Source organism: Panthera leo, chromosome A3 (genome assembly GCF_018350215.1).
Source record: "Panthera leo isolate Ple1 chromosome A3, P.leo_Ple1_pat1.1, whole genome shotgun sequence".
Taxonomy (NCBI): Eukaryota; Metazoa; Chordata; class Mammalia; order Carnivora; family Felidae; genus Panthera; species Panthera leo.
The window spans coordinates 107,429,782-107,450,073 of NC_056681.1; positions in this window are offsets into that span (position 1 = coordinate 107,429,782).

Here is a 20,292-nt window from a genome sequence, read left to right on the forward strand (position 1 = left end):
TCACAACAACGGATTACCCACGGACTTAACCAGGTTTCTCTCCTCCCCCACGGGCCCCTGAACTTTGACCTGCCCCAAGCCTGAGCAAGCACTAAAACGCAGAACATTGAGCTCTTAACAGCTTACACCTGGGGTAGGCCAACCACCCCGAGAACATTCACCGTCCAACCACCCCATCCGGCTGTCTGTCCATCCTACTTGCTTGCCCCATTTTCCCTCCCCACAGAAGTTCCTCCTTCCTAGTCCGGTTTCCCCTCCCTTATGGAAGAAAAGCCTTTTCCACTGCTTGGTTTCGAGATGCTTATAGATCTGGAGACCCGAGTGTGCCTTATTACAGTTTTCTCTTTGAATGTTTGTCCTTACGGAAGTCCAGGTTTGTTTTCATTTGACAAAGTCCTCAGCCACTGCCTGAGCCTCAAGCTTCAGAGAATTCAAGGACACCATTTTGGGTTCTTTTGTGGATGCAGGACTCTGGCTGGGGGGCTGACCCCATCATGGACAGCCGTGGGGTGCCAGCACAGGCTGACAGGTGTTCGTACCTCCCGGAAGACCTTTCTGACCCAGCTTCCAGGTTCAATGCCTGGCATATGATTATTAGGCCTACGGGGATCCTGAGGTAAAAGCCTTTCTATTTATCCAGTTTCTCCTCAAACTCAGGAGTTTTGCCGTGAACTCCTCTCCAGAGATGTACCCAGCTTACACATTTTGCAGAGACATCAAGGCTCCTTCCGTCAAAGTGATCTTGACAAGTGACCATTTTCCCCCCAACAAATGGCCTCCCATGGTTTTCGTGACTCCAAGGTTGAGACCCTTTCCTCAAGTATGACTAAGCAGAATCTCAACAGTCTTAGGCTGCTACTCCACCCCTCCCTCTCCTAGCTCAACACTTGGCCGTGGCTTAACAGAACTCTTGCCAGGAAATCACCCAGGCTCTTAAGATGCAGAGGAGAATGCCAAAGAGGGAAATTAAAAGAACGGTTTTCTAAATGTAAAATCCCTTCCCATCAGAATTAGAAAGAAGGAGGCTGTTTCTTGTCTAATGCTAAAAAGGAGTTCATTTGATGGTTGTTTCTAGAATTATACAATTATGCCCTATTACACAATTCTGTGATATTGCCAACTTTGTCTTTCAAGAAAAAGAAAAACATTCTTCGTCATAAGTTTAAGACAAGAGTAGCACAGGAAATTCTGTGTCTGTAATGCTACCAGAACAGTTCTGGACTATGGTACAGCTTTCTGAATAGGGCATACTTTTCCTACACTCCCCAGGAGACTTAAAGAAAAAAGTGACCAAGTGTTTAATAAGCAGCACATGTTGGGAGAAAAATCTTGAAGTAGAAACACTGGGGGTTAAATCACAACTCACTATGCAAGGCAAGTCACAACACTTCGACTACTTGACCTGTAGAAGCAGACCTGAGGAACAGAACCTAGCCTGCCTCGTTTGGTAGGGGAAAGCGAGGCAACTTGAAAGCATTTTAAACCAGTCAAGTAGGGGCACCTGGCTGGCTCCGGTGGTTAAGCTGCCGACCCTTGATTTTGGCTCAGGTCAAGATCTCAAGGTTCTGGAGTTTGAGCCCCGTGTCCGAGTCCGAGCTCACAGCGCTAAACCTGCTTAAATGAACATTAAAGCATATACATACCAGTCCAGTGTTCTAGAAAAACAAAGCAACACATATGAAGTGCCACCAGCATAGGCTTCCAGTCACCCCAGCTCGACTGCTGGGGGCGGGGGCGGGGGGGGGGGGTCCTTTATTTTGCTTCTCCAAACAACAAACAACTCTCACCTCTGGAGCATATTCTGGAATCTACAATAAGGCTCTTGTTACAAAGTCGACTTTACCGGTCAGTGTTGTTACATTAACAAAGCAAGCAATGTATGTAAATCTTTCTAAAGGCGTCTTAAACCACATGCCACGAATTTAGCACGATAGCACTCCACTTGGTGCTCACAAAGCCTCATTTGAACCCTTGTGGGGGATTAAAAGCACTTTACGTAACTCCAGAAATCTGGCTGTACATAAAGGCAGAGATTTTTCTTTTTAACAGACCAGAAGCTTTGTTCCGAGCAAGTCTTCTAAGGTCTCAAGTACATTCCCTGTTCTCACGATACACCTGCAACAAAGAATTACCGTATTACTACCCCTGCTGTAGAGAAGGGAACCCAGGCACAAAGCAAGTCCGTCAAAAGGAACTTTCCAAGGTCCATTTTGTTTCTCTAGTCCCCGGCCTGGAAAAGTTGAAAGTCAAGGCTCTACCTTTTGGGACTTCACCCCGAGTAACAAACGGCCCCGGCAGCGCGAGTGGGGAAGACAAGACGCCGCGGAAGGCTAGAATTGGGAGCAGAGGCTCCAAAAACAACGGTCACCACAGAAATTCAAAACCAGCCCAGAGCGTACCTAGACCTTTCTCAGCCAAAACGCTCTCCTCTCCAGCAGCGTTCAAAATGCGACCTTAGAGCGGCAGCAGCAGCAGACAACGTCTTACTAGAATCGCGGGATCCTATCCACGGGCCCCACTGGAGACCCACTAAATAAGAAACTCTGGGGGCGGGGCCAGTCTGCTTCCACGCCCTTCTGATGATCCTAATGCTCACCTGTGTCCAAGCACCTCTGCTTACTTCGCACCATGGTGGGAGTTTTAGGACGCTGTTCCTGGTGCCTGAAGTGTTCCGAGGTTCCAAGTCCCTTCATTTGCCACTTTTTATGCTTTTTATTAAAAGAAGAAAATCGGGGCGCCTGGGTGGCTCAGTCGGTTAAGCGGCCGACTTCGGCTCAGGTCATGATCTCGCGGTCCGTGAGTTCAAGCCCCATGGCAGGCTCTGTGCTGACAGCTCAGAGCCTGGAGCCTGTTTCAGATTCTGTGTCTCCCTCTCTCTGACCCTCCCCCGTTCATGCTCTGTGTCTCTCGGTCTCAAAAATAAATAAACGTTAAAAAAAAAAAATTAAAAAAAAAAAAGAAAAGAAAAAAACCGAAGTCATGGGGTTTAAGAAAAAAAAACAAAAAAGCAAAGCACTACAAATAAGTTGAAGCCACCTGTGATCCCACAACCCAGAAATAACCACTTAAGGCCACTGCACTGCATAACCCCGGGGCTGTGTTTCACGTAGAATGCAACGTACATTAGGTAACTAACACAGGGGCCTTGCACACTATTCATCTTTCTGTGAATATCTTCCAATATCTCCTCTATGGTTTGATAACTTGGTTATTTACAATTTAGAGCCCTTATAAATAGGTATTATAGTAAACAACTTACAGCTGTTTCCTTGTGCATACCTGTGGCTTATTCCCTTATAGTCTAAGCAGGGACTAAGGTTTGCTTTTTATTTGCAGTGTTGCAGTTCTGTTCTTTCTGGTATCAGGCATTAATCTCCATTATTTTGAAATTTTTCTGACTTACCTTTTTAAGCGTGCTCAAATACATTAGGCTTTAGCTTGATTGTAGCTCAACAAAGAATCAGTAAGAAAACACATGGATTTGTCCACATGCCGCCATGTTAAAGAAGATTCAGATCCTACAATAATTGTTTGTTGTTGTTTTGGAAACTCCATACCATTTTCCATCTTGGCTGCACCATTTTTTATTCCCCCAACAGGGCACGAGTGTTGCAATTTCTCCACATCCTCACCAGTATTCGTTACCCAACAATCCCACTTCTGGCTGTGTACCCAAAAGCGCTGAAAGCAGGGTCTTGAAAATATATTTGCACACGCATGTTCACACCAGTATTCACAACAGCTAAGAGGTAGAAGCAACCCAAATGTCCATTGACAGATGAATGGATAAACAAAAAATGGCATACACATAGGATGGATTACTCAGCTTTAAAAAAGAAAGAAAACCACATGAGGAGGCATGAGGACATTATGTTAAATGAAATAAGCCAGCCACACACACACACACACACAACGGTAGGATTCCACCCATGATGGATCTCAAGTAGTCAAATTCATAGAAACAAAGTTGGTGGTGGTTACCAGGGGCTGGGGCGGGGGGGGGGGGGGGGGGGGGGGGGGGGGGGGGGGGGGGGGGGGGGGAGGGCAAGATGGTTAATGGTAAGAGTTTCAGTTTTGCAAGATAAAGTTCTGGAGATCTGTTTCACAACAATGTGAAAATACTTTTTTTTTAATGTTTACTTATTTATTTATTTAGAGAGAGGGATAGAGAGTGAGCAGGGGAGGGGCAGAGAGAGAGGGAGAGAGAGAGAATCCCAAGCAGGCTCTGCACCGTCAGCACAGAGCCCAATGCGGGGCTCAAACCCACGAACCATGAGATCATGACCTGAGCCAAAACCAAGATGCTTAACCAACTGAGCCAGCCAAGCGCCCCAACAATGTGAACATACTTAATACTACTGAACTGTACACTTAAAATTGGCTAACATGATAAAGTTCTATGTTATGGGTTTTTACCACAATAAAAAAGAAAAAGGAAAAAAAAATACACTTGGCTTCAGGTCTAAATATTACCTGTTGGATTCTGATGTTCTGTTTACTTACAAAACCTGTATGTAATCTGGGGCACCTGGGTGGCTCAGTCAGTTAAGCACCTGACTCTTGGTTTCAGTCCAAGCCATGATCTCGAGGTTCATGGGTTCGAGCCTTGGTTCAGACTCTGCACTGACAGCATGGAGCCTGCTTCGGATTCTCGCTCTTCCTCTCTCTCTCTCTCTCTCTCTCTCTCTCAAAATAAATAAACTTAAAAAAAATAGTCAAGCTCCTAGAAGCAGAGAATAGAATGGTGTTTGCTGGGGGGTTGGGGGAGGGAGAAATGGGGAGTTGCTTAATGGCTATGAAGTTTCAGTTATGCAATATGAACATGTTCTAGATATCTGCTGTACAACATGGTGCCTGTAGTCAATACTATATTGTGCACATAAAAATTTGTTGAATGGATGCCATGTTAATGGATGCCACAATAAAGGGGCATCTGGATGGCTCAGTCAGTTGAGCCTCAGACTCTTGATTTTGGCTCAGGTCATGATCTCATCATTCATGAGATAGCACAGGAGTGGCTCTGATAGCACAGAGCTTGCTTGGGATTCTCTCTGCCCCTCTGCTCACATACGTGTGCTCTCTCCAAAATAAGTAAACATTTTAAAAAATTCTTACAAGAAATAAAAGTGAATAAAAATTCCCAACCTCGCTAATAATCAAAGCCATGCAAATCAAAGGAGAAAAAGAGAGGGGGAATGGAGATCCTAACACAAAGATGAAGTTCTTTCCAGACTCAGAAGGCCTGACGATTCAATATTAACAGTGATTACCCACGTGCTTTCCAAGATCAGTACTGCCCCCCCAACAGCTTCCAAGAAAGCTAATTAGCCAAATTGAGTCCTGTCAGCTGAATCACAAAGGAGACTTTCCCCCACGTTCCAGATGCTCTTTGCTCACTGAAGTTCAGCTACTTTCCAGTATCTGGAATCCTTCAGTGGCCTTTTTTCCCCTTCCACCTGTGACTAAATGGACCTTTAATCAATTTGCATCGTGTAGGAGCAAAGCTGCTCTGGAACGGATAGTGTTCCTGTGCTCTCAACGCTGGTAGGGGTATACCGTGCTCTCTCCAAGGAGCCAGGTTCATAACAGAAGGCATGACAGGCACTTCATAGCCCTGGAGCACTGTGACTGCGAGCTCGGGGCCTGCGTTAGGCAGGCAAGGAAAATCTGCACATCAGTAGAGCAGAACCAGGCCCCTGGTGGAGCACCGCACTCTTTTGGCTGAAAGCTGCACAGCCCGCTCCAACGCACCAGCTGGGGGGAGGAAATGAATCATGCAATAACACTGCATGTGTTCACCTCTCTGGTTGCCACCCATCTACGTGCAGGCTGGTTCCTGATGTCCAGCATGCCCAACCAGGGCCATTGTCCAGCTTGCATGGCTGGAGGGAATTGGTTTTCTCTGTCTTCCAGATTATCACCTGATCTGCTGTGTTCCCATTTTTTCCAGTTAGGGCAGACACCTTAATATATAAAGGGAAGCAACACGGTCCACGGGGAAAGGTGGTTGAGAACCTCGTGGAAGTAAAAATCACCAAGGCTCCTCCTTCTCCACTGATTGCTCAGTGCCCTCACCTGTAAACCGGTGAGAATGGCGGCCATCCTCATCGATCTCCTATGTGGGCTATTAGGCTGGGCCAGCAATTCTTACCACTTAGGAACTTCTCCTGTGCTCCACTACCACCTTCAGTCTCCAGGGGCAAGTCCCATGGTAGCAGGGAGTTAATCATGCCAGAAGTTAGAAACCTGTGGGCCTTGTTTTGCCCAGTTGAAATGGTCTCTTTCCAGCACCCCCTCCTTCTCCACCTGTTTGATAGTCACCCTTAGTCATCCTTCCAAGTCATATCAAGCCCTTCATAGCCACCACCAAATTCTGACCATCCGGTCCACATGGGTTGATGGGTCACTGAAGGATTCCAGACACCAGCAAGTAGCTGAACTTCAACTTCATATACTTCAACTATCTATTTCTTGCCACCCCATCCACAGCAGGTTCTCCCTTCACGAGTCAGTCTCCTATAGCACTTGGCCTTCCCACTCCTTACAGGCTTACTTGCTATGTTATCATCTAATTTTTGTGTGTGTGTATCTCATCTCCACCATTAAATTATAAACTCCTTAAAGACAGAGATTATGAACTATACTCCTGTACATGCCCTACGATGCCTCCCATAAAATTTCCCATAGGAATTTTTCCTAAGAAAATTATCACAAGCGCTTATGATTGGTAGCAACCAATATGTGAACATCAATAACCATTGCAAAAGTTTCTTTTCTCCCCATAGAGCCCAAAAGGGCAGTGATAGTCTGAACTTCCCTCACTTATCACTGTCATGTGCTTCCTAATTCACTCGATTCTAGGACCCAATCCCTGCAAAAGCCTGTTTTGTCCTCTCCTCCTCCAAAAACTCTGGACTGGGGAGGGCAGGGTGGGCTTGTTGCTAAAATATTCTATAGGGTGTAGCTTGTTTGGCAAAATTCCATATTGCCCCCAATTTTCTCAAAAACTCTCAACATCAACAAAACACTCTCTTCTAGGGAAGGCTGAACTGAGGAGTGAAAATGGTGGAACCCAAATACTCCCGGTCTTTAAGTTATTATTATGACGTAAGTGGTTTGTGTCCAAGCCTTAATTCAGGCTTTGATAGACCAAAACTCAGAGACTCACCTAAGGAAGAAGAGAATAGAAAAGGAGAAGAAGTCTCCCTTGGGGGCCAACAATGGATTTTATCCCATTTTTTTAGTCCTGATAACATCTACTTCAAAGTAATAAGCAACAGAATAAAAAATAGCCATTCATTCTTGTAGAGTGTGAGGTGATCTACAAAATACCTTCATCTCCATTGCCTAATTTGTTTCCCAGAATAATCCTGTGGACAGAGTTCTAACTCAGGTGCTCTCGCTGTCCAAATCTGAGAGCTCTGCACCTGACACCTTCCTATTTCCATGCAACCAAATCTCTCTAGAGAGCCCACCATGTAGGGTTCTCTGCTGGACACACTCCCAACAATGATGCCCCAGCCTCAATCGGCTCTAGGACAGCAGCCATGTGGACAAAGAACTCTAGAACGAGGTGGAGAGTAAGGACTGCCTCTTGATAAAGAGAAAGGAAATAATCACAGAATTTCACAGAATGTGAGGAATCACATTCCTCAAGATTTTGTATACTTGGGTCCCCTTGTTTTCTGACACTTACAGCTAGGAAGTCAGGGACCATGCTGGTTCTTTCTGTTTCGTGTAATCTCTCCTTTTACTTTTTGCACAATCCTATAGGTTTGCAATCAAAATTGGACCCTTAGGTCACTTATAATATTCAAAATTTTTTTCAACTCAGGAAGGTTTTCTTTAAGTTTAAATATATTGTTGGTTACTACTTCTATCTGGAATGTTCTGGTGCATCCTGGAGAACATATAAAGTAATTAAGTTGGTTCTCTATTCTTTATTATACAAACATGTGTGTATGTATATCTATATATACACAAATGTACACGTATGTATGGATGTACAAGTATATACTATCTGATATGCATAGGTATAGAATTTCATCTTATCTTTCTTTCATCTTTATTATCTCTTTGCCCTTTTCCCCTGAATTCTGAGAAAGCTATGCTGCCTTCCACACCATTGATCTGATGTTCAGTAATATCCATTCTTCTCATTATTGCCTCTAATGAGAATTTAAATTCTACTTCATTTTTTAATTTTTTATACTTTCTTATTACATCAGTTGTCCGGGTTACATTTCTGGTTGCTCTTTCTTTACAGTTTTCTGCTTTTGTTTTATAGGTATCTTGTCTTCTAGCTTTTTATTGAGACAGCTAAATAGTTATTATATTTTCCCCTGTGGTCCCTACTATAAATAATTTTAATAAGTCTGCTCTTCCTCTGAATTTTCAGGATTATATAGCTTCTCACTTATTTTGCAGAAAGTTCTATCTCATAGGAAGCATATCGTCGGGGAGTTTTTTGAATTTTTATTTTTATTAAAGCTCAAATGAGGGACTTATCTATCCAGGCCTGCATTGACCAAGGGACGAGGAGTTTGAGTTGTCCTTGACCCAACTCTCTGTTCCATTTAAACCTTGTTTAAAATCCCTTCTCAAATCAGTAGGGTGCTGTGCATAATTCAGACCAGTTTCCAGTCTTGAGTGGACTTTCTTCAACAGGAGCTCTGCCAGCCTTCTGCAACATCTTCCCCAACCCTGGCTGGCTACTTCTGTGGAGTACTGAACAAATGGAGTAAATAAAAACCTCTCTGCATCTGCCTATAGACCCTCATGGAGTCAGTACCAATGAGGATATCACGAGCCCCACAAATCCCCCACCACCACCTCCTGCCCACAGAGGTCCCAGTCTCTGAGTGGAGGTCCTACCCTGAAAGCAAAAAAGGAGGTTCTATTGTAACAACATTAAATTATTAGCACATCAGCCACGGAGTAATGGATATATACTTTGGATATATGGTTTTCTGGTTGATACCAATCTCACATTTTATGTATGGGTAGCCCACGAGAAGTGGTTTCAAAGGGTGTTTTGTCCGTACTCTTAGGAAGGCAGTCTTAGTTCATTTCTAAGCGCAGGCAACTGGTGACTGTTTTTCAACTCAGTTCTTCAGCCACGTTGTTTGTGAAAAGTTCTCTCAAGTTCTGGCTATGGATTAACTGTCAGTCATATTCCCTATATTTTTCAGTGTCTTCCAGGATACTTTATTCAGAAGCTGGGAAAGGTTATATAGGGACCATTTAAACCCCACTCAACATATGTTTTTTATAGATGCTTCTCTTTAGCATCAAAACTGAACTGCAAGAATTATCTCCAAAGCGGAGGAGATAGCAGGATAAGGAATACAAGAGCTGGAAAAATTCATTCCACTCCTCCTGGGTCTGTACACTCTCATCATCTTTTGCATAGGGAACCTATAAAGCAAGGATAAAGATTTGAACTTTTTGGTGTTTATCCTGCCTGCCCTTGAAAGAATGCTTTCATGAGCACCAGACTAGAATCCATGCCTGAAAACTTGGTGGTAATCAAACCAGAAATAAAAACAAATATAAATGTGAAGGTTAAACTAGAACTAAGATCTCTAGACTCTAGTTCCACGTGGCTGTTTGACTTTGGAAAAATTCCTTTACTCTAAGCGTTGGGGACACTCAATCATTTAAGAAGTTGCTGCTCTAAATTAATGGTTCTCAGTCAGGAGAGATGTTCCTGATAGGACTGTACCACACACGATGAGTGTGGACACAGATAAAGGATTTTAAAACCCTAAATCTTTCCCCAAAGTGGCAGCCAGGTCTAAAGGCCTTTGATTTTACGAAAACTGAATTCAGCAAATGAGAAGTAGTGTTCTGGGTGATATTTGGTCCTCCATCCCGAAGGCCCATAACTTTCCTGAATTACCAGGAAATGCTCTTGCCAAGATTTCTGGCATGGCTTAGCCCAAGATTACTTTGGGGCTGGTATGTGCTTTCCAAAGTGGTAATATTCTCTGGATTGCCAAACCAGCTGTGCTGGAGTCAAACAATGACAAACAATAAGTGTAAAACCCATTAAACCAAACCAGGCATAAAGTAGTTTAGGCCAATGCATATTGCACAAAATAGATAGTTACCTCATTTTTTTCTTTCTTTCCAGCAGAGTGGAGAAAAAGGAGAGGAAAGCCTACAGCTTTTGTATTTCAACAAGGGGGAAATGGAGCCCTCTCATGGCACCTTTACTGTGTCTCCTACTTCTGTAAGTCACACACAGTGCCACCTCACAGGGTCGTGCGCTTACACAGGCTATAATGCAAAAGGCAGTCTTTATGTTCTATACTGAACATCCTGGACAAACATACACAGCAACTCTTGTACATACATATGTGAACATATGTATGCACGTACCCAACACAGACACATATACATGTCCATACACATACACTCAACATATGCACACATACCCAGGCACATATACACACAAGTACCTCCAACAAATATACCTATACATAAACACTAATGCACACATGCAGATACAAGCACATACACCATACAGCATATATATATAGCTAACACATAGGCATTCACATACATAAAAGTACACATGCACCACACACGTGCATGTATATATGCGTTGAAATATATATGTGCACAATAAGCATGCATGTGCATACCCATGTACATACCACAAGCACCTATATACAAAGCTATGCACCTGCACATGCATTTATAGGCTGACCCCATGACAGTAAATTATAATTCATCAATAAGAACAACAGTAACTTTACTGAGCACTCCCCATGGGCCAGGCACTTTTCTAAATGATTTGCACATATTAAGTTATTAAAACTAAAAACATTCAATGAGATAGGTCTTATTTTTAATCCCCATTTTACTGATGAACAAACTGCAACAAAGGAAGGTTCAGTAACTTGCCTGTGGTCATGGAGCAAGTAAGGATTGGAAGCCTGATTTGAATAGAGTCCATATTCTCAAAATTACGAAAACCAATGAAGTAAAGCTAAGGTATCTGGGAGGATTTGTGTGTGTGAGAAATATGTCATTTTAGCAAGAAAAATGGTTTGTCACGACTGTGAAGCAATAAAGGCAGATAGCGATGGCCTCTCAGCAACCCTTTCAAAATATTTTATTCCTTTCCTGATGCCTCTTCTAAGTATCCACGTCCCCGTCCTTACCATTTTTACCTCTGCCCTCCTACACACACACACACACACACACACACACACACACACACACACACACCAGCAGTCTTTCATACCTTCACCTTATGTATCCACATACATTATGGGTAGTTATTTATAATTATATCTAATATGTATCTAGCTAGTGCCTGCTATACAGAAGATGCTTTTCATGTGTTTTTACATTTTTTAATTCTCATAGCATCCCCAAAATGCATTTAGTATTATTCTCATTTTATAAGAGACTCAGCACAGGGAGAAGGCAATTTGCTCAAAGACCCACAACTAGTATATGACGGAGCAGTTGTGAAAACCAGGTGCTCTGGCTACAGAGCTCACAACCTCTTCACAATGTCACCCTGCTTCCCTCTTTTCACCTTATAAAAATTCCTACTGCAAATCACCGCAATTGTGAAAGACGTAATCTAGTGAGCAAAAAGATTTTAAGGTTTTTGAAATGTGACTACTGAATCCAGTTGTAAATAATAAAAGCCATTAGAGCCATGCTCGGGAGAAAGAATTTTAATACAAGTGATTGGGTGCTTACAAAATTATTGGAAGGTCTGAAGGAGCAGGGGCTAGGCTGGGCCCGACTCCCAAAACACCACTGCAACACCACCCACCAGTGCAACTTCTACCCCATCACAGCCAGGAATCTGGAATTAGGAAGATGCTGTTCCAGCTGCTGGCGCCTGGGTCACACCTGCCGGCAGTAATCTGAGAATCAGGAGGCCCCTTTAAATTTTTTTTTTAATGTTCATTTATTTTTGAGAAAGAGAGAGACAGAACGCAAGGTGGGGGGCGGGGGGGAGGAGCAGAGAGAGAGAGAGGGAGACACAGAATCCGAAGCAGGCTCCCAGCTCCAAGCTGTCAGCACAGAGCCCAACAAGGGGCTCGAACTGAAGAACTGTGAGATCATGACCACTTAGCCGAGGGAGCCACCCAGGTGTCCCCAGGAGGCCCCATTACAATGGCTGGTCCTGGAGCAGTGCCATGCCTGCTGGGCTCTCGTGAGCAAAACGGACACCTTCTGCAACACCACCACTCTCCCTTCCAAACTGATTTCTGAATTTCAGTCTCCTTTGACTGTACCCAGTTGGTGGAACCCAAATCATATCCAAGTCCCTACTACAAGGAAGTCTGGGAAAGAAAATTTATAGTTTTCCAGCCTCTGCAGGGCACAAAAGATCAGAACAGACGTTGAGAGACCCAATCTACAGTTCCCACCCCATCATTTTTAACAGAAAGGAAGCAAATCTCTAAAAGAGGGATTTCTGAATGTGTATTATATTCAAGACAGGGAGCCTCACAGCCATGTAGCAAATAGCCCCATGAAGGAAAGAACCTAATTCTATTCATTGGTAAAGCCAATCTGCTGTGCTAAGGAACCAGTTTTGCCCTGGGAACTTCTAAATATTCCACTTGTGACAAGGATGGCCTTCAAAGACTGTTGTCATTAAAACTTCCATGAGACCCGGGAATTATGGGCAACCCACTCCGTGTCTCGAACTTGGAGTGCATCTTTCCCATCACTGAGAGAAGACAGATGGGTGCTAAATGCCCCTCAGCGGGCTGGAAGAGGTAAAGCACTTCCCGAGGGCTCTCGTGTACTGGTCTCTCACCACTTGGATCCTGTCCAACCCCAGGCATTTTCAGGCATTTTCATTCTGCACACTGAGGACTTGGCAGGGAGAAAAGCCATCCCAGTCCAAACTGGGCAAAGTGAAACACATCCCTCTCCCCGTGCTGAAGAAAAAAAAAATATTGTGATGACTCCCTTCTTCCAAAATCGCCTTTATTTTAATCAGTCTGTATTTGCCTAACTTTGTGTCAGATGGGCCAGAAACCAGCTTTGACAAGTCAAAGCAACTAAACAGTTGAGTGAAAGAGTGAAAAGAGTACATTTAAAAATGTGAATAAAAGGAAAGAAAACTCTTTTTTGAACACCTCCCATGGTCCAAACACCATTCTAGACGATCTGTATGTATATGTTACTTGATCCATCTTGACACCAAGTCGTGGGAAACAGAACACCACAGTGACCACAGGTGCATATTCATCCAGGCTCCAAGATCTCTGAGAAAACTTGAAATCCTGAGGTTAAAAACAACCTGAAAGGACTTGAGTGAATTGCCCTTGGAAAATACGGTCTGCCCTTTAGTACGCAGATACGGATGTTTTGCTCAAAGGAAGCCAGAGGTATAGAGCACAGTCCATTCACTCCGTTCTTTGTCTTTGCTTCTAGCGTAAAGATTCTTATCAAAACATATGTGTCTGCAAAACTGCTCTCATACGCAAGATACATACGTATGATAGCTGAATCAGATGTACATTGTTGACATGCTTTGCTAAGCTTCTGTTATTAATCACCGCTGACCTGTTTTTCCTGAAAATGTATATATGAAGATGTACAATAAACCTCGGGGCCTCGGGCTGTTGGCTCTGGGTCCCCTGTGCCTAGCTATACTGTCGTCTCTTTTTCTCAGTTCCTTCACCACCCCAGGTCCATGACCCTTTGAGGTCGACACCAAATCTGTAAAATAATTATTATTCTCTCAGTTTTCCAATGGGGAAACTGGAAACTTAGACTGAGTAACTTGCTGCGGGTACACAGCCACTGCGCTGTGGAGCTGGGATTCAGACCCAAACCTCTGATCTCATAGCCCTTGTGCCTCTCATTACATGGGTATTTCTCAACCTTTTCAGCCACCTCCCACCCTAGAATCTCTGCCAACCGTCCTTTCAGTGGCTTATGTTACAAAAATAATGGCCACTCATTTCATTTTCCAAATATGACTTCATATTTCATTTTCAAAAATAGAATTATGATATGAGCAGGTTTACTCTAATCCCCAAACTACATACACATCCCAACTCTTCCAGAGATTTTAATGATACACCTTTTCCCTCACTATTTCTATTACACTGTAAAGGATTAAAATAACATCGACCAACAAAAAATAATTGAAAAGGAAGTAGAGGCAATTTCTAAACAGAGTCATGACATTGACAAACACAGCCACTTTAAACTGAGATATTCTGAATGGAAGTTTGGATCTCTTGAGAGTTGGCATCTTCATTTATATATTGATGACATCCCACATCCCTGAAAGAGTTGTGAAGGTGAATTATAAATTATATGCATGCAAAATGCTTTATAAGTTGGAAGACTGCACAAAAAAAGATAAAGTTGTTATTTTGGATAATGAGACATCTGTAACCAAATGGATCCCTGTGGTTGAATAAACTAATACTCATATTAAAAAGCAGTTACTGGAGGGGCGCCTTGGTGGCGCAGTCGGTTAAGCGTCCGACTTCAGCCAGGTCACAATCTCGCAGTCCGTGAGTTCGAGCCCCGCGTCAGGCTCTGGGCTGATGGCTCGGAGCCTGGAGCCTGTTTCCGATTCTGTGTCTCCCTCTCTCTCTGACCCTCCCCGTTCATGCTCTGTCTCTCTCTGTCCCAAAAATAAATAAATAAATAAAAAAACGTTGAAAAAAAAAAAAAAGCAGTTACTGGGGTGCCTGGGTGGCTCAGTCGGTTGAGCATCCAGACTCTTGATTTCGGCTCAGGTCATGATCTCAGGGTCATGGGATTGAGCCCTGCATCGGTCTCCACACTGAGCATGGAGCCTACTTGGGTTTCTCTCTCTCTCTCCCTCCCTCTGCCTCTTTGCCCCACTCTCTCTCTCTCTCAAAAAAGAAAAAAAAAAGCAGTTGTTTTCTTCCCTAGACAGACATAAGCATAATACTCTGAAAGAAATCTGTCTCAGAATTCCATGGACACAAATTTCTAGAGAGTGGAGATTTTTGTTTTGCTTTGTTTTGTTTACACTGGAACCAGGAAGTGTGGCCATAGTGAAAGAAAGAGCACACACTTTGGAGTCACAAATCCTGGACCCGAATCCAGGTCCTGCACACAGTTATTTACATCACAGATTTCTGGTAACAATCATGTGAGACAAAGTATCATGAAAGCTCTATACACATAGCAATTATTACATTACACACCATATGTCAGTATCTCTGAATTGACCAGGCATCAGAATAAACGATCAAGTTATCCTTTGATAAAAAGCTTATTATTTCATTTTTAAAATAAAGGCTATGTATCTGTGTTGCTCCTGAAGGAAGAAAAAAATATCTAACCCACTGACCAAACATGTAAGGCTGTTTAGTGAACAGCAAACCTTTTGGTTCCCACAGCTTATTCCCTGAAATATTAACATGAAATTCTTGCATCTCTTTAGTTTCTGTTTTGAACATTTACATGCCAATACTATTCACTCGGCAAAGATTCGATTTTCTTGATATTGCGTGTAGCCTGGGTCAGCAGGAGCAGTACCCAGAGTTGACTCTCGGCAGCGCCACCTACTGGCGAGGGGCGCAAGTCACATCCAGGCTCTACAACCCGTGTGGGTGGTAATTGCTATTTCTCCGAGTTCCAGAGCCACTTACACAACTTAACACTACCTTCTAAAATATACACTACATTGAGGTGTTTTAAATAGAGGAAGCTGGTCTTATTCATCCACTTCATGTTTATTAAAAATGTAAAAAAATAATGTATTATTCCTTTCAAAAATATTTAAAGAGAATGCTTTTAACAGACCTTGTACCCTTAGGATAATGAGAAAAGCATGCTTCCAAAAATGTTTAAAATACCCTTTATATACATATATCTGGGAAACTTTATGGGAAAGTTAATACTAATATTAATCACAAGCAAAATATTTTAGCAAATATTGGCCCCCAAAGTGGCAAAAATTATAGCTTTAGTCACAGATTCCAAGTACCCAAGAACATGAAATATTTTTTAGAAAGTGACAAAAAATACAAGGAAATTGCATTTAACTTGATGAGACGGACGCTGACGCAAAAAATAACTGAATAGTCATGAAGCATCAAGGGTAAAAGCACACACACACACACACACACACACACACACACACAAAATGCAAGCTGTGTGATATACTTTTCCTGGGGATACAAATACAATTGAGAGTTACTTTTATCTGCATTTTAGAGATGGCTGGGTAAAGGAGAATACGTCCCTGCCCTGGGATAATTCTTTTCTTTTAAAAAGGTAATAGATTCGCTGTGCCTGTGTGGCTCAGTCAGTTGAGCAGGGGACTCTTGATTTAGGCTCAGGTCATGGATCTCACAGGTCTGTGGAATCAAGCCCTGCGTCAGGCTCTGCACTGAGCGTGGAGCTTGCTTAAGATTCTCTCTCTCTCTCTCTCTCTCTCTCTCTGCCTCTGCCCCTCTCCCCCTGCTCATGCTCTGTCTCTCTCTCTCAAATTAAAAATATACATATACATTAAAAATATGATAGATTCCTGAAAATCCCTGGAAAATTATCATGCAGTATCCTGGAGAACAGGTGTCCACCAAACTCCATTCCACAGCTAACATGAGAATTCACAGGTTTGGTTTTTATTCTCTACTAATAATTTTACATCTGAAATAAGTCAAACATATGGAAAAGTATAAGGAATAATGAATGCAAAGAACCCACATGAACACACGTTGACATTTTTTCAATGCACTTCAAATAGTGCTTTGTTTCTTTGTTTTGTCTTTAAAAATAAAAGATTGAAGAAATTGTTAAAGCCCTCTATTAACAACTCCTACATCCCATTCCCTCTCTTCCTACCCAGAGGTAATCGCAGTCATATAGTCATGAATGTTTCCTCTTTTTTTAAGTTTATTTATTTTAAGAGACACAGAGAGAGAGCAAGCAGGGGAGGGGCAGAAAAGGAGAGAGAGAGAGAGAGAAAGGGAGAGATAGAGAGAGAAGAATCCCAAGCAGGCCCCGCTGACAGCACTGAGCCTGATGTGGGGCTCGATCTCACAACCCATGAGATCATGACCCCAACTGAAATCAAGAGTCAGATGCTTAACCCACTGAGCCATCCAGGCGCCCCTTTTTTAATGGGTGTTTCCATTTTAAAGAAATGCTATCATACTCCATAAAACATTCTGTAACGTGGGGCACCTGAGTGGCTCAGTGGGTTAAGCATCCACCTTCGGCTCAGGGCATGATCTCACAGTTCCCGAGTTCAAGCCCTACATTGGGCTCTGTGCTGACAACTCAGAGCCTGGAGCCTGCTTCAGATTCCGTGTCTCCCTCTCTCTGCCCCTCCCCTGCTCCTCTCTCTCTCTCTCTCTCTCTCTGTCTGTCTCTCTCTGTCTCTCTCTCAAAGAATAAATGAACATTAAAAAAAAATTCTGTAACTTGTTTTTTCAGTCAACAGTTTAAGTATCTATACTGATAAAAGTGGTTGTGGCCCATCCACATGTACTATATAATTCCCATGTATCCTTATAGCATGATTTATTTTTCCATGTCCTACTGATGAATATTTTGGTTATTACAACATTTTCTGATTACAAACAGGACTTTAGTTTAAATGATCATGCATGCCTTTTTAAAGACATGTGCAAAAATTTCTCCACGTTACTCAAAGTAGAATTAGGGGGTAGGTGCATCTTAAACTTTCTTAACTATTGCCAGGCTAACCGGGGAAGTAGTCGTATCAATTTATACCCCCACTAGTGTGGGAGTTGCCACTCCTTCATATCCTTTCCAACACTTGGTATCTTCAGACTTTTTCAATGTTTGCCAATCCTATGAGACGGTACTGGATTTTGCTTGGGTTTGCATATCTTTGATCGCTATCAAGATTGATCACTTTTCCATTTGTTTATAGTCCATTCAGCTTTACTCTTGGTGAAGCATCTACTCATATTCTTTGTCCATTTTTGTACTGAATTGTTTGTTCTTCACTCACTGATTTCTATAAGTTATTTAAATATTCTAGAGCTAATCCTTTGTCAGTTATGTGTGTCTTTTTGTAGTCTGTGCCTTGTATTTTCAATGTATTTGTGGTTTTCTGTACAAAAAAAAATGTTTTTGATGAAATCAAATTTAGCAATGTTTTCCTTCATAGTTTGGTTTTTGGCATGTTGAGGCTTTTCTGTTCTTAAAGTTATAAAGACAGTCTCCTCTATTTTCTTCTCAAGTGTTAAAATTCCATTTTTAACATACAAGTCATTAACCCATCTATATTATTTTTTTTATAAATGATTAAAACAAGAAATTTGTTTAACTTTTTTCCCATGTGGATACCCAGCACCATTTGAATAACCCATCCTTTTCTCAGTGCCACATAATACCACCTCTATCATAAGCCAGGTTGTCTCATCTTAAATATGTTGGGTATTTAGGGTTTCTCTACTTACTTTAATTGGTCTTTTTGCCTTTCCATAGGTCAATACCACACTAGGTAAATATAACTTTACACTAAGTTTAGATCTCTGGTGGGGAAAATGGACTACTCTTCTTAAAAATTATCAGACTATTCTGGACATTTTAGGATGTTAAAATTTGTCAAAATTCCCCTACAAATCCCGTTTTTATTTCACTGGAAATAACATTTAATTCATAGATTGAGAGAGAATTGATATCAAGATATTGGTATATCTTGATATTGATATATAGTCATCTGCTCCATGAATATTTTTTAACTTTCCATTTAATTAAATACCATCTGATGTCCTTCAAAAGCAAAACCGTCTTGCACCTGTTTCATTAAAGTTATTCCTGGATACCAGATAATTTTGGTTTATCTTCTAAATTCTAATGTTATTCACTATCTCTATCTTCCAAACAAGATAAAGATTTTTAAATGCTTGAACTATTCCTTTAAATATATCCCATCTCATTATATCTATATACACTTTACTTTCTATGTTCTTGTGTGTACAGACCAAAAACAATCCATGCTTAAAACTTACTGACATTTCATCCTTTCTTGTGATCACCACAGTTTATTGCCTCTACACCCTCCTCTGGGTTTACTCTTACTTTTGGTTCTTTTAATACTCCTTTTGCTTTAGACTCATCAGTAGTAAACTCTGAGTACTTGTATTACCACAATGTCTTATTTTTTGTAATAATTTAGGATGTACAATTCTAAACAGACAACTATTTTTCCCTGATAACTCCAGAAATATTTTTTCAGTTTAATTCAGTGTCTTGTTACTGACGGATTCTTTGCCATTGGTCTAATTGTCATTCTGTTGTAAAAAAGCTGACTTTGCTCTCTTGTAATTAAATTTTTTAAAGATTTTTCTTTATTCTTTAGTCAGCAATAATATGGGCAGATGTGGATTTTTAAATTTTATTTCATCTGAAAAACCTTGTCTTTCTTCCGTTCTGGAAAAATCTCAGCCATTAGCTTTCAAATATTGCTTTTATGTCCTCTATCCCTCTCCTTTATTAGATGTAGACTGGAACCTGTCAATCTGTCTTCTATATCTCTTAACTGTCTTTTAATATCTTCAAAATGTGTATTCTGGGTGAATTCCTCTGTATTATAATTTGATAATGGTATCTTGCATTAGGTCAGTGGCTACTTTTATTTCCAATATTTGTATTGCTTTATTTTTATATAAACTGTATTTGTTTCATATCTCCATGTTTTATTTAAGAATTTATCTCTCTCTTTTTTTAAGTAAATGTTATTATGCCTCCATGCATCTCCTAGAGGATCCTTGCCATACTGTTAAACTACTCACGTGTTTGTAAAAGCTGGCTTTTAAAGTTGCTTTATTTTTTTCATTTCAAGTGGGTTGAATTCCTCTTTTTCATCTCTCATTATTGAGTATATTGGCTGCCTTTCTCATCTCTTCCTTTAGGATTTTACTTGCCAGCTTATTTTTGTATCGAAGTTGTTTTTCTTTCCTTTTCTTCTTCTTTGCCACCCTTTTCTGTCAACAGGTTTCATGGTTATTTACTCCCAGATCAGAATTAAAAGTATTGACAGATAAGAGTTATGACCTACAGTGGTATTAAGAATATGACAGATATTCCGTCTAGAGAGCACCTTGCTTTGGTTCTTGGTTAAGAGCCTGGATCTGAGGTACTTTCTATTCCTTGGTCTTTAAAGCTTCAGCCTAAGGCACTGGTCAACAACAGGGGTTTTTTCTCCCAGATTCCTGTAATAAGAAGCGGAAGTACTACCAGGGCCCTGGTTTCAAATGATCACCCTGACTCTGTTTTCCCACTTTGTGGGAAATTTTTAATACCATCAGTCCAGAGGACCAAACTTCC